The sequence below is a fragment of the Sinohyriopsis cumingii genome, chromosome 15, assembly GCF_028554795.1.
Source record: "Sinohyriopsis cumingii isolate HCF-2022 chromosome 15, ASM2855479v2, whole genome shotgun sequence".
Classification (NCBI taxonomy): Eukaryota; Metazoa; Mollusca; class Bivalvia; order Unionida; family Unionidae; genus Sinohyriopsis; species Sinohyriopsis cumingii.
Genome location: NC_142975.1, coordinates 1,549,825 through 1,555,824, shown reverse-complemented (window position 1 = coordinate 1,555,824; position 6,000 = coordinate 1,549,825). Strand labels below are relative to the sequence as shown.

The 6,000-nt window shown below is 36.1% G+C and overlaps 1 protein-coding gene across 2 annotated transcripts in view; it reads left to right on the top strand.

The window, feature by feature from the left end:
• Positions 1–2,621: 2,621 nt before the first annotated feature.
• Positions 2,622–6,000, top strand: part of LOC149781115 (uncharacterized) — a 66,068-nt gene continuing 62,689 nt past the window's right edge. The window contains exon 1 of one of the 2 annotated variants that reach the window (XM_089935212.1): positions 2,622–2,693. The gene's annotated coding sequence lies outside the window, so the exon portion shown is untranslated. The remainder of the gene's footprint in view (positions 2,694–6,000) is intronic. The other variant, XM_089935213.1, reaches the window with a different exon arrangement.

The following is a 6,000-nucleotide window of genomic DNA, read 5'->3' as shown; positions in this document are numbered from 1 at the left end:
GTGGGTTTATTTTTGAGTTATTGGCAAATTGAAATTGTATTTCTTTTCGAGAAATATGGCTGGCCCTGAAAAGGGCCTTTTTCTTTATGGTGTAGGAGTGAGTTTAACCAATCAACTTTAACTGCCTTAAGCCTTTGTCACGGCCAAGGCCTACTTCTGATGATTGGGTTGAAATCACTAAGGGTGGTACGACAGGCTTAGTCACAGGGTTGGCGTGTTTAGCTCGGGAAGGTCGTATTCTCTTCGGTCGTGATAAAGAAGTCTGATACATTTGTTTCAGACTTCTTAACTCCGCTAAAATGTCCAACAGTACCGTGACCGTTTGATTTTCACCCTCTTGTTTCTTTGCTGCTACTTCTTCTTGCTGTTGTTGCTGTTGTTTTTTTCTTACCTCTTCTTGTTGCTGTTGCTGTTGCTGTAGGAGAAAAGCTTGTTCCGCTTCCTTTTGTCGTTGCATAAATTTCTCCAATTCTTCTTTCTGTCTCTGTCTAAAATTCTCCACTTGCGGTAATGAAGAAGGTAACGAAGGCTCCGGAACAAATTCTTGCGAGGTAAGAAAATCCACAAAATCCCAATGTACCTCTTCTGAAAGTAAGTCCGGGTTCCTTTGGGCAGTCTCCCCTGCTGGTGCACCCCAATGGATCGTTTTCTGAGTTTCCGTCATGTTGAATCACTGTCGCATAGATTGACTGCACACAAGCGCTAGCGAATCTATATAGACCAACTGACGTCACAGACTACTCTCTTCCGATTGGATGTGGGCTGACTGAATTTTGTAACGCGTGTTTGGATTGGTGAATGAACTCAATCCGTTTCAATCCTGCCTCTACCTATAAATAAGCGCAGTTCAGTGCATTGATTCGCCTGTTCTCGTCGCTTCAAGATGTGGACCGATGTGCAATCTTCTACGCTTGTGTCTTCCATGATGTTCCGGACGGACATGCCCATGTATGTCCGATCCAAGTGGGCCGTTGTCCACAGGACAAGCACCAGCCTGTGGATACGTAGGATCTACGTAGAAAGACAAGGATGCCTGAAAAGAGTGCTGATTTACGGACCAACAGTGAGACGTAGCCTAAGGACAAGAAGAAGACCAATGCGGTACCATTTATGTTAATGAATACATTAACACAAACCCAAAGGCCCTTTTCAGGGCCAGCCATATTTCTCGAAAAGAGATAGCCTTTCCATTGCCTACCCCTTTTTTAAATTTAAATTTAAATTTAAATTTAAAAAAACTTTTTTAAAAAAAAAAAAATCCCAAAAGCCCAAACTCTATTCCCCATGTTAATTTCCCTTGTCCCTAGACAGACCCAAACTCTATGTTAAATTCCCATTGTCCATAGAGTTGCCCACGATTTTTCTCCATGTTAAATTTCCCTTGACGCTAGAGTTGCCCAAGGGGTCTTGTAATGCTAATTCCCATTGACGGTAAAGTGGCCCACTTAACTACTCAGATTTTAAACAACGTGTGTAACGGATAGAGAGACAAACACGAACTTTCTCTTATTTGATTGTTTGTTACTTGTTTTGTTTTAACATTTTCTTATAAACGAACATTTAATGTAAATTCGTTGCATATGAAGTGATTTTAGAAAGGAGTGAACGTTAATTTTAAACATTAGTTTACTAGAGTCAATAACTAAACAACTCGTAAATATGTTTCTTTTATGTTCAAATGTTTATGTATTTAATGGATAGTGCTTAGACCAAAGCACAGGCCAGAGAGCCCATGTATATATATACTTGAATAAATGTTTTGAACCCATACAACAGACTTTTCTTTATCGAATCTTTATTCTATCTGTGAGTCTTTCTTTAGAATATTTCTGTCCTCTTTTCTGTGTGTTTGAATGTGTATTTGTTTGTTTCTGCATGTCTATGTTTGTCCCTATCAACCCTTTGTCCCTACAAATACATTTCACCCTATAAAAGGTTTTGACCCTATAAACCTATGACGTTACCAATGTTTAATTCCCACTGATCCCCAGGTGACATTCCCATGTTCAATTTCCATGTTCAATTCCCCTTGTCGCTAGAGTGACCCAGGGTTTTTCTCCATGTTAAATTTCCCCTGTCGCTAGAGTGGCCCAAGGGGTTCTGTAATGCTAATTCCCATTGTCGCTAGGGTGGTCCCATATACTACTAGCTTTATTTATTTTTAAAATGACGTTTCAGCAAAATGTTCACACTCTCTGCTGCAACACGGTACTATGGTTTGGTTGGCCAGGGTCGGTTAAAAATGTAAGTTATGTTTCAGGAAAAAAATCTTTTCAGAACTTTTCCTAGTGAAAGTGACAAAAATAGAGACATTGTTTTATTGATGTAATTTCAGTCATTTAACAGTCTTGAGTTTGGAACACTCATGACTAAAATTAGCACCTGACTCTTTGGTGCGGAATGAAAAGCACATGTTCCAAACACATGCCGGTCCTGCAAATGGAGCGGCTCATGTCCTTTTTTCTACACAGAATCTGACATACAGGCTTGATCTATGCTGATAAATATAGGTTTGATCACGAGCGCTCATAAATTTAAAGTTATTGAATGTTAATATCATGGTATTTGCACAGGTTTACAACGGGAACTGAATTAGTACCGTGAGTCATGTTACCTTTATCCTTGCTTACCTCCAAAGCTGAAGAGGTTGACCAGCAGTACTACGCATCTTCAAATGTTCAAAACAGCTTCAGGTGAAATAAAAGATCCTATTTTTAAACAAAACATTTAAGCCTAAAACTATATATAGTTATGAGACAGGAAACATTGTTCATTAAGACAAGACCAGATGAAAATGCAAGAGGAGGTTATTTACAGCAATAGTGTACTGAGTACAGTTACTTTCGTTGCTTCATGACATATTACTGTAGCCTTGTAGGACTGACACTAGACACTAGTTAGTCATACGTTTTATCAATAAAGTATGATGAAAATTTGACATCTTATATGTACTGTACATTAGTTTATAGCACAGACAGAAATGACGTCTGACTGCACAAAATTACTTAATCCGTACAATAAATTTAACTTAGTTCAGATAAATTGACTATGTAGCAGTTAGCTACGATGTCGTAGCCTGAACTTGATTTGTTGTGGTTGAGTCCACGAGGAACGAGTAAGGGTACTAATATTAGTACTATGTAGCAGTGCGTGGCCTGTAATTTTGTAAACACCACTGACAACTACCAAAATGCACCAAGAGGCTCTACGTTCTAGAAATTGGGCAGTAAGAACATAATAAAGCATTACGTTATCCCAAAACATGAATGGTACTAAACTAAATGGAAAAATATTGTTAACACGGATACAACAATATTGAGTATCAGAAAAGACACCTCTGTCTATGAGTAAATGTGAACATAAGATAATTTATCCATCATCATCATCATCAACATCATCATCATCATCACTCTATTATTTGACAACACATAAGTAGTTTTGCAATTTCTTTTGATTATATAAATATAAATTATTCAGTTGCTGTGGCAAGGGACACTAAGAAGTAATAAATAGTATAATTTGGTACTATGAACTTTTTTAAACACTTTATTTAATTTAAAAGCAATAATAGTGTTTGTAATTATTGATTAACTATTGTTGTCAGATTACACAATGTAAAAATTTCATGATATACCGTGATATTAATTTCAGCAATTGCAAAACCGCAAATATGCCTTGAAAACAGAGTTCTCATTTTATCATATACATGTATTTGTATATAGATAGTTTATTTCAATATAAATATTTTTACATTTGAAGACTAATTTATCATTTCATATCCACTTTACAATAATTGTTTTGAGCCTGAGGTGACAGTCATTTCTACCAAAAGGATGGTTGTTTAGATGTGTATATTACAAATATTGCATTACCTCTCAAGTAAAGAAAAATGGCCTATTTAGATAATGATTATTCATTGAAGGACTTTTACTAATCAATATTATCCATGTCTTGAAAAAAATTAAAAAGATGCAAGCTACTGCTACCAGTGAAAGAAAATAGCAAGGTTATTTTTAACATTGAAATAACTAAATAACTGCCTGCTGTTGTAATCACAGTAATTGACAAAAATTGTCATCTTCTTATGCCTTAAGTGGCTGCAACAATCAACAAGTTTACTCAAAACCGGTAACCTTGACATAGTATTAAATCATTTTTGATAGTTAAATTGAAATTGTCAAGCACTGGCTTTGTGCATATTCCCATCTTCTGCAGGGATGATGCTGGCATTAATAAAGTTGTCACCCAAAAAATCGCTAACCTTAATATTTTGTTGTCAAGTTTTAAAAAGAGTTGCCATTTTCTTAATACAGTACAACCCGTTTATCTTGATATCCCTGTTACCTATTGTTGACTTAAGTGAATATAGAGATAAATGGGGGAGGGCTACAAAAGAAAATTTTGCATGCAGGTGAATTTTGTAAGTGACCTGACATCAGTGAGTAGGACTGATGCTGAGAGAAAATAAACAATTGAAATTTTGATTCATTGAAGACCAAGCTAATCTGAAATACATGTGTGTATTGACAGCTTGCAACAGTGTAGAAGAATCAATAATTCATAAAGTACTGCATGTGTATATGAAAAATCCATAAATTTGAGTATGGATAAAATGTTATAAAATTTATTTGTCATTCAAATCACATTATAAAGCACAAATAACTAGTATGCACTGATATTTGTTTTCTTCCTCGTTTGATCTCTCCCACTCCAGAGGTCTCGCTAGGATTTTAAAACTGCGAGTTCAGGACTCCCATTTTGGTAAAAATAGGAGTCCCACCATCAAAAGTTGCAGTCCCTTCTTTCCTACAGAATCAACACAGATGTGATTGCATCTATTTTTAGATGGAGAGGTTTTCGTAATGTAATTACTCACTTTAATATAGCTTCATTACAACAGTCCATTGACAGGATTGCAAATTTATGGTGTATTTATTTGTCTAGTAATTTTAGACAATGGTTAACTGGTATCTGATTTGCTGTTTTTTCCCGTATTTTCGCAAATACGTGTCAAGTCGGAAAACAGCTTAGACCTTAACACGCATCTCGTGAATTCCACAACATTGCATTGTCCCATACATTTCTGATGTACATAATTTGCATTTTAAAGTTAAATCTTTAATAAAATAATACCTTGTCTTTGCTTTCAATGATTTGTATATTTTTCTGAGAATACTTGTCCGACGATTTACGAAAACAGACAATCTAATAAACTAGTACATCCCAAACTTAGTGAAGTCCACCATTATTTCACGTTAGGCCTACTGGTTCACTTAGAGTTTCAAACTAATTTTATGACGAAATAGTGTACAAGAGGCAATTAATATATATCCAGATCACCAATTCTGATCTGAAAACACATGTTTGTATGTCTTATCATCAAAGGATATCATGCAGGAAATTGATAGTTGCTACCTTGCTCGGAAAAGGGTTAATGGTCAATCAACTATGAAAACATATGCTTGTGAATGGACAAGAGTTTGTTTATTTGTTAACGTAATTCATATAAAAACTAGGCCTAGCTACTGATGTCTTAATGAGTACATTTTGCTACAACCGTTAACACTAGAACTAACCGGGCTAAGGCGACAGCCATTTAAAAAAAGTATGGTCAGTCATTGTACCTCTTAAATAGCTCGTTTGTCCATCAGAGTGATGCTGAATTTCGCCAATCCAAGTAAGAACTTATTCCATCACACACTTTCTTACACTTGGCTACTGTCCTATCCGAACTATCAATTCTGGCAGTTTTAGCACTCTTCTGGTACTAACAGCTGCCTCACTTGGCGCTCAGCATTAAGAGGTTAGTGTTAGGACTGGTCGGCCTGGTGTCAGGATAATGTGACTGTGTGGGACATCATGCTACATGTCTGCGGCATGATGCCCCAATGCTAGACATCACAATAAACTTCCACATTGCAGACATCATAGCGATATGACTGAATTTTTTTAAAAGCTACATTAAAAGTCAAAATAACATCACATCACATAATACTACTA